The 9,150-nt window shown below is 48.5% G+C and overlaps 2 pseudogenes; both read left to right on the top strand.

Moving 5' to 3' along the window:
• The first annotated feature begins 5,510 nt into the window (after positions 1 to 5,510).
• LOC136662917 (5S ribosomal RNA) lies at positions 5,511 to 5,633 on the top strand (annotated as a pseudogene).
• A 29-nt stretch (positions 5,634 to 5,662) lies between these two features.
• On the top strand, positions 5,663 to 5,785 carry LOC136662915 (5S ribosomal RNA; annotated as a pseudogene).
• The last annotated feature ends 3,365 nt before the right edge of the window (positions 5,786 to 9,150 follow it).

Genomic DNA, 9,150 nt, shown 5'->3' with positions numbered 1-9,150 from the left:
GGGAATCGAAAGTCTAATAGAATAATGAACAAAGATGACATACATGGTTGGCAACCTTCAGTCTCGAAAGACTATGGTAGAAGCCTACAGCACCCGGTATTCCCAGGCAGTCTCCCATCCAAGTACTAACCAGGCCTGACCCTGCTTAGTTTCCGAGATCAGACAAGATCGGGCATGGAAAGACTAACAAAGATGACAGGAAGTGTATAAAATTCTTGTACTTGGCTACTTCAGACAAGCTGTTTGGTAGTCATCCGTAATGCTCAACTAGTGCAGTTTCAACACTAGTTTCTGCAGACCACATCCTATGGGCAGGTGTAGATGTTCATAACAAGGGGATATTTTCCCCTTACCCCATGTCATGCGCTAGCCACCCCATAAGGCTACTTAGATTTCTGCCAGTGAGTTCACTGATGCATAATCTGAATGGCCCATATATAAATTCTGGTCACAGGCTGTAGGGCTGCATGCATGACACTTTTCTCCTGAAGGTTCAAAGTCAACACAGGGGTTGCTTGTTCCTTTTTAACCCATTTTTGACTGGCCCACAGGTGTACACATTTGATCCCTGTTGCGTATATGCAACGTTGGACAGAAGGTTTTAAAGCCTAAGCATATCCCACTAAAGGACTTTCATAAAGCTCTGTAGGAAAAAAGTTGACAGGAGCCCAGGAATTAACACAAACAAAGAGGACCAAGATATCCTGGCACCTGCGGTAAGATGCAAAATACTGGCCAAACTTACATAGCAGTGCATCAGTTTTGCACCTTTTCCTGCTATTTCCTGAATTTGAAAAGGGGAACAGAGTGGATGAGGAAGAGATTAGAACAGCGATTTTCAATCTTTTTCATCTCACATGAAGGTACTAAAATTGTCGAGCACACATCAGTTTTTTTTCTGTTTTTTTTTTGTTTGTCAATTGACAAGGCACACCATACTGCTGGCTGGGGGCTCACATCCTTTAATGGCCCTGCTAATAAACGACCCTCCCCCAAACTCCCAGCTGCAGCAGAGTAGCTGAAAAAATTGGATTAGAGCAGGGGTGTCCAAGCAAGAGGGCCACATCATCTCTCTGATACTGTGTCGGGGGCCGGGGAAAAAAAGAATTAATTTGCAGTATAATTTGAATAAATTTACATAAATGAATATTAGAGATGGAACTTATATGAATGAATGAAGGTCTTGCAGTAGCTCAAGGCCTATAAAAGGCCTTGCACTAAGCAAGGCGAGCCTTTCCTTTGCTGCCACTGCTGCATCACAGACATGAAAGAGCAAGTAGTGGAGGGAGCCCTCGTCCCACAGCTCAGGCGAGAGTCGAACAGTTGTCCTCATACTGAGAGCAGTTGCGTTGGGCCAGCACGGGCTCTAGCAAGTCTCTGGAGGACCAGAGATCATTGGAGACTGGGGGCTCCCTGAGGGCCTGATTGGGAGCCCCTGAGGGCCGCAAGTGGCCCCCGGGCCGGGGTTTGGGCACCCCTGGATTAGAGTGATGGGCTAGAACACCCTCTTCATCTATGCTTCTGCTCCCATTCTATTCCCTTCTTCCATTCTCAAATCCAGAGAGGAGGAGGACAGAGTGTGAGATGGCATCGCTAGGGGGGTGCTGGGGGTGCAGGCTGCACAATGACATGCCAGGGAGGTGACACCACTATTGGTCAACATTTTTAAAATCTTGATACGCTGGTCTCCTGCAAATCCCGGTGACACTACTGGATGACATCCCTGAAATCCACTACCTGAGGTGACTGCCCTGGGTCGGTTTCATGGACAGCCTGGCTCTGACTAAAAGTAGATATGAAATCTTTCCTGAAATGCTTCTATCTTCTATAGGAGCTTTCTATTCTATCCATTTCATTCAGTCCCTTTTCTTCTTTTGGAAATGGAAAAGGTGCAAAAGAGAGCGACTAAGATGATTACAGGGCTGGGGCACCTTCCTTATGAGGAAAGGCTACAGCATTTGGGCTTCTTCAGCCTAGAAAAGAGATGCCTGAGGGGGGACATGATTGAGACATACAAAATTATGCAGGGGATGGACAGAGTGGATAGGGAGATGCTGTTTACACTCTCACATAACACCAGAACCAGGGGACATCCGCTAAAATTGAGTGTTGGGAGAGTTAGAACAGACAAAAGAAAATATTTCTTTACTCAGCATGTGGTTGGTCTGTGAAACTCTTTGCCGCAGGATGTGGTGATGGCGACTGGCCTGGATGCCTTTAAAAGGGGATTGGACAAGTTTCTGGAGGAAAAATCCATTATGGGGTACAAGCCATGATGTGTATGCGCAACCTCCTGATTTTAGAAATGGGTTATGTCAGAATGCCAGATGCAAGGGAGGGCACCAGGATGAAGTCTCTTGTTATCTGGTGTGCTCCCTGGGGCATTTGACAGGCCGCTGTGAGATACAGGAAGCTGGACTAGATGGGCCTATGGCCTGATCCAGCGGGGCTGTTCTTATGTTCTTAACTACAATTCCCAGGAAGCCTTGCAGGTCTCTTGTTATCTGGTGTGCTCCCTGGGGCATTTGGCGGGCCGCTGTGAGATACAGGAAGCTGGACTAGATGGGCCTATGGCCTGATACAGTGGGGCTGTTCTTATGTTCTTCTGAAGGTTTCCATGCCACCTTCATGTGACTGGTGGAGACTGTTTTAGTGCTTCCACTATAAACTCTCTCTCTCTCTCTCTCTCTCTCTCTCTCTCTCTCTCTCTCTCTCTCTCTATATATATATATATATATATATATATATATATATATATATATAATTTATATATATATCCCCTCCAGATGGCTTTTTATGTGTCATGTTAATTCCCATTCATTTTCTCATCTAGAATGAATGGTGCTCAGTCATCTTGAACATGAATGCACCCCTCTCATACATTTGAGGGAATGCCACATTTCAGAATTGGGTTGTTAGTTTATTAGTTATGGAGTTACACAATGTATAACTCTCTCTCTCTCTCTCAGGATCATTCATTATCAGGACCAACTCTGAGCGCAAGCTCATTTTGACATTAGATTTACCTTGCTATTTCTTCATCCTTAACGTGGTGTCTTGAATTGTTGGTCATCCTTTCTGCGTGTGAAAGACATGGTGACTTCTCTCCCTGCCTCCAGTCCTTATTCGATCCCACGATGATTTTGCATCCAGGTTTTCTCCTATGGCAATGTATTTGTTGACATCACATTCATACAGGACATTGCTCAGCTGGAGGCTGACAGTCCCTCTAAGCACCTTCTGTAGCTAGTAACATGGCTAACCTTGAAACTGGATATGCCTGACACCTTTATGAAATGCTTGTTAAGTATAGAAAGCGCCTTTCTCTATGCAGTGAATACAATAGCATCATATTGGAAAAGGATATCGACTAATCAAGGACCTAAATTTAACACCCCCTCCAACAATAAGCAATGCATCATGGGATATCCTATAGCAGTGTTTCTCAATGTTTGCCCTCTGCTGTGCCACTTCAACATGCACCAGCTATTCAAAGTACCACTGGAAGTAACTGGTGATGACATCATCACCCCTCCACTTCTGGGTTGGGAGACCAGATGCGACACAACAAATACCAGTAAGAGGCCCAGGGTAGACAGGAGAGCTTTTTCGAGAGCAGACGAGCATGCTTTGGAGATCTGCCCGCTGCGTCGAGCCTCCTACTGCTATTTGTGTCATGTTCCTGGTCTTGTTGCTGGGCAGCAGTTGTCCAGGAATCTCATGTGTGCCATCAGACCCAGAGGTAGAACCAATCAGAAGCTACAATCTGAAGTTAATGGAGCGCCCTGGAAGACTTCCCTTATATATTCACTGGAATGCATCCCAGCCCTTTGGTCTAGATCACCAGATGCTAACCTTTTGCTGTGCTATGTGAAATGTCAGCAGCGACAAAGGTTTCTTTGCGGATAGCAATACATTTGATACAATACAATACATATACATTTCCTGTTTAAGCAAAGATCACAAAAGTTCAAATGAGACACCTCCACCTTTCATGTGTGCTTCGATGCGTGGGAAACCTCTATTCAGGCTGAGTCAGTGGCATTAAGTGTGTACATTCAACTGCTAATTGAAAAATATCTGGGTTTCATTAAAGACAGGGTGTGTTATCTTCTAGCGCTTCCAAAATAGCACGGTGTCACAAGTCACGGATGCTTGACATCATGGCTCCAGGCAACCATTCACATTCTTGCTTAACTTGAAGAAACTCTGCAAAATTTACCTTGCTCTGTCACATTTCTGGGCACGCCATTAGTTACACCTTCTCATAAGGATCTGGATCCCCTCCAAGAAAAAATCTGCAGGAATAAACAGAGGTGAGCGAAAAGCTGACCTTGATCCCCCCCCCCACCAAGAACCCAGCGATCGCCAGTATTATTTATCTTCTTTATTTATATACCATCTTTCTGCTGCTGCATTTAAGGCAGTTTACAATTGAAACTGAAGGCTTACAACTGAACGGGAACAAGACCAAAGGGACAAGCGGAGGCATGATTGACATTATAAAATTATCCACACTGTGGAGACAGTGATGCACAAACTCAGTTCCTCTCTGTTTTTTCTCCATACTAGAATCAGGGTTGGACTATTACCCTGCACATGCCCAATCTTGTCTGGTCTCGGAAGCTAAGCAGGGTCAGGCCTGTTTAGTACTTGGATGGGAGACCGCCTGGGAATACCGGCTGCTGTAGGCTTATACCATAGTCTTTCGAGACTGAAGCTTGCCAACCATCTCCCTATACCAACTGTGATCTTGTCTGTGATCAGATCTTGTCTGATCTCGGAAGCTAAGCAGGGTCAGGCCTGTTTAGTACTTGGATGGGAGACCGCCTGGGAATACTGGCTGCTGTAGGCTTATACCATAGTCTTTCGAGACTGAAGCTTGCCAACCATCTCCCTATACCGAACACTATCTCCCGATCTTGTCTGATCTCGGAAGCTAAGCAGGGTCAGGCCTGGTTAGTACTTGGATGGGAGACCGCCTGGGAATACCGGCTGCTGTAGGCTTATACCATAGTCTTTCGAGACTGAAGCTTGCCAACCATCTCCCTATACCGAACACTATCTCCCGATCTTGTCTGATCTCGGAAGCTAAGCAGGGTCAGGCCTGTTTAGTACTTGGATGGGAGACCGCCTGGGAATACCGGCTGCTGTAGGCTTATACCATAGTCTTTCGAGACTGAAGCTTGCCAACCATCTCCCTATACCGACTGTGATCTTGTCTGTGATCAGATCTTGTCTGATCTCGGAAGCTAAGCAGGGTCAGGCCTGTTTAGTACTTGGATGGGAGACCGCCTGGGAATACCGGCTGCTGTAGGCTTATACCATAGTCTTTCGAGACTGAAGCTTGCCAACCATCTCCCTATACCGACTGTGATCTTGTCTGTGATCAGATCTTGTCTGATCTCGGAAGCTAAGCAGGGTCAGGCCTGTTTAGTACTTGGATGGGAGACCGCCTGGGAATACTGGCTGCTGTAGGCTTATACCATAGTCTTTCGAGACTGAAGCTTGCCAACCATCTCCCTATACTGAACACTATCTCCCGATCTCGTCTGATCTCGGAAGCTAAGCAGGGTCAGGCCTGGTTAGTACTTGGATGGGAGACCGCCTGGGAATACCGGCTGCTGTAGGCTTATACCATAGTCTTTCGAGACTGAAGCTTGCCAACCATCTCCCTATACTGAACACTATCTCCCGATCTCGTCTGATCTCGGAAGCTAAGCAGGGTCAGGCCTGGTTAGTACTTGGATGGGAGACCGCCTGGGAATACCGGCTGCTGTAGGCTTATACCATAGTCTTTCAAGACTGAAGGTTGCCAACCATTGGCACGTGGCAAACAAATAACATACAGCCCAATCCTGAGCTGCCTGGAGTGCAGGGCTGCCGCGGCGGTGCAGACAGCTTCCGTGTCATCCAGCACACCCTGGGCAGCCGCCGCCACCACCTCCTTAGGAGAAGGGGATGTTTGTCCCCTTCCCCTGAGCAAAGGAAGTAGCCCCACAATGGGACTACTCAATTCTATGGCAGCTCAGGAGCTGCCACAAAATCAGAGAACACCATGTCAGGCCACATGGCCCAACATGGGTTCAGGATCTGGTGGAGTGGATCTGGTGGAGTCCACCCTCTGGGCTATCTCCATATATCTGGTGGAGCCCATCTATCTGGTGGAGATAATCAGATGATCTCCATCTATCTGGTGGAGCCCACCACTCTCCACTCTCTCTCCCCCACCACGCCTCCCCCCCATGCCCCCACTCACCTCTCCTCTGCCCGGCAGTCAGAGCAGCAGACTGTTGGCCTCCCTCCAGCACTGGCCCAGCGCAAGCTTGTGCTGGGCTAGCTCTGGCACTGGTCCACTCGGAAGACTTCCAGAGGAAATGTCTAGCAGGAGCATACTCAGTGGTTCTTAGCTGAGCTGAGCTCAGTGGTTCTTAGCTGGAGCGCTAACTGCTTCACTTCTCCCTCTGAAGCAGTCAAGTCTAATTGGTGGTTGACGTTTCTAGACAGGGAAGAGCTGAAGGCCAATTTGCCTTAGGGAACAAACCTTAGGGAGCAAATCCCTTGCGCCAGCTGAAGAGTGTGACAAAAGCATTTAAAGCACTTTTGTGCCACTCGCAGAGAAGGGAGGGAAGACCCATTGGGTCGACGGAGGAGGTAAGTCAGTACCGGCAGAGTTAGGCCGGTGCAGGGTTCTGGGGGGGGCATGGGAAGGGTGGGGAGGAGGAATTTCAGGGTGGGGGGAGGGTGGTTAGCGGGTAGGCCCATGGATGTGTGGCAGGTGAGTGGGGGTGGGGCCAGGATTCGGAACTTGTGCTGGAAGCTAACCCTGGTCCTGGGCAACCCGAAGCAGCTCTCGGAACTGTGCCACCGCTTGAGCTGGCATAGGTCCAAGTAGCCCCATTTGGGCTGCTGCAACTTTACCTAGGGCAAGGGGAAGTGCTTGCCCCACTTTCGGCCCCAACCCTTCATTGGATACGGGGCAGAATTGGGCCGTTAGGCTGAGGCTCTCTCACCTCTTCCACTGACGCAGCTAGGTGGCGTATCTACACCATCCTCGTTCTTAGGATGGTCCTAGTTCTTCCCCATGATCAGTTCCTAAAAGATTATCTGATCACAGTTAACGTGCCTGCAATCGTACGTTCACATCATACGTTTCTGGATCACCACCACACAGGAACTGGTGACAATTTCTAGCATCTTTCCAAGAGAACTATTACATCTTCCCAGTGCAGGCTGTCTTTTCCCCGCAGTCTAATTTCTGAAGTGACTGTTCATTAATCCACAATAGGGCCTTGGCACAATATTATACACTCCTGCCACACAAACATAATTAATCATGATTAATACCACCGTGATTATCAAAAGCAGTTATGATTATAGTCCCATTTGCGATGAAGTGTTGCCGTTGTGTTCGGTGGCATACGATAGCCTTCTCTGATAACTCAAAAGCATAGAATAAAAGGGGTTGATGAATAGGTTATGATTTACAATGGTTTCTCTTTCTGTTGCCATGTGTGTAATGAGGAACATTATTAAGGCCGACTTAAGTCTGTTGCTACATTCAGAGAGCCATCTGCAAAAGGAATTTTTTGTTTGCTCAGCTACTCATACAAACGTTTTCTCTACTGGGATGGATATTCACGGAGCATTTCTGCTCCGTGAATATTATGTGTCGCTTAGAGCCCGATCCTGAGCTTGCCTTGCTGGTTTAACACCAGCATTCACTGCCATAAAGTTCGTTTGTGAGGGTTAGTACTGGCCGAGCGCCGGAGCTGGCCCAGTGCTGGTGGAAGGCCAGAGGTCTGCTGCTTCGTGCTCACCCAAACCACTAGAGGTGGTAGAGAGGTGAGTTGGGGACAGGGGAAGGTGTTCCAGGGTAGGGTTAGGTGGGGGGCAGGCGGAGGGTGAGAAGGAGGCATGGAGGGGAAGGGAGGGGGCGGGACTCAGCTTGATTCTGCACCCGCTGTGCAGGACTACTTCCCTTACCCAGGGGAAGGGGATGAAAGTCCCCTTCTCCCGAGGAGCCAGTGGCAGCTGCCTGGGGACTGGATATCACAGCAGCTATTTTTGGCACCGCAGTTCCGGGCAGCTCAGGATTGGGCTGTCTCTCAGTCTCAGCCAGACATGTTGAAGTCGGTGGTTGGCCAGATCAAGTGCTGTCTAAGGGCCACACCCCTCAGGGGGTCCCACCGAGCCAAGTTGCCCCCTATATCGGATGATAGTTTTAATTTGGAAACACAATTGCAAATGGTGGGATTGGCAATCCTACAACAGTTGAAGCTGGTGTCACCAAAAATTTGTCCAAGCCGCTGGTGACGTAAGCGATTTACAACAAATGCTGACGTTGCCATTGACCTAGATTTCCCAAGACCCCAAAAAGTCAATTGTTAAATGTCTACACATTGTGTTGGGCAGGGTCCAATCTTTTGCATGGATCTTTGTGGTCTGATGCAGGAAACCAGGTTTTAAAAAATGGTCCCTGATAGCCAGTTGTGAGACCTGTGTTCTTACACTCTGATTTGGTTGGGATTGGACTGCCATACTATAGCTGTTTGCATTCACGTGTTTAGCACATTTCAGATTTAAAAATCCACATTTCATTCTGTGTGCATTCAACGCATTTATAATACAGGTGGTGCCTTGGGATCCATGAGGGATCTGTTCTCGAACCCCCCGCGGATACTGATACCATTGCAGCTAGTCTGTGTTGGTGATAGGATAGGAACCTGTGGTCCTCTGAGCATGGAGCACAGAGGAAAGTAATGTGGGCTTTAATGACAGCCCAGTTCTGAGCCTCCCAGAGCCCACTGCAGCTGTGGCGCCGAAACAGCTATTCAACAGGTGTTGAGAAGCCACAGGAAGTCTCCTGGGGGGGAAAGGGACTTTTGCCCCCTTCGCCTGGGGAAAGCTCCAAGCCCCGCAAATGGGCTTCTCAAGTCTGCACCGGCTATTTTACTGGAGCAGACTTGAGAGACTCCAGGTCAGGCCAGAAACAGAGTTCAGGATCCGGTGGAGAGGAGCTCCATCGATCCCACTCACTCCCACCGCAGTTTCTCCCCCCATCCCCACCCCTGCCTTCATTCCGCCATCCCCACACCCACAGAGGCCACACTGCCACCCAGCAGCGGAACTTACTCCCGGTGGAGGTGT

The sequence above is a fragment of the Tiliqua scincoides genome, chromosome 11 (assembly GCF_035046505.1).
Source record: "Tiliqua scincoides isolate rTilSci1 chromosome 11, rTilSci1.hap2, whole genome shotgun sequence".
In the NCBI taxonomy this organism is placed as follows: Eukaryota; Metazoa; Chordata; class Lepidosauria; order Squamata; family Scincidae; genus Tiliqua; species Tiliqua scincoides.
Note: the sequence above shows the minus strand (reverse complement) of the source record. Positions and strands in the feature narration are given on the sequence as shown.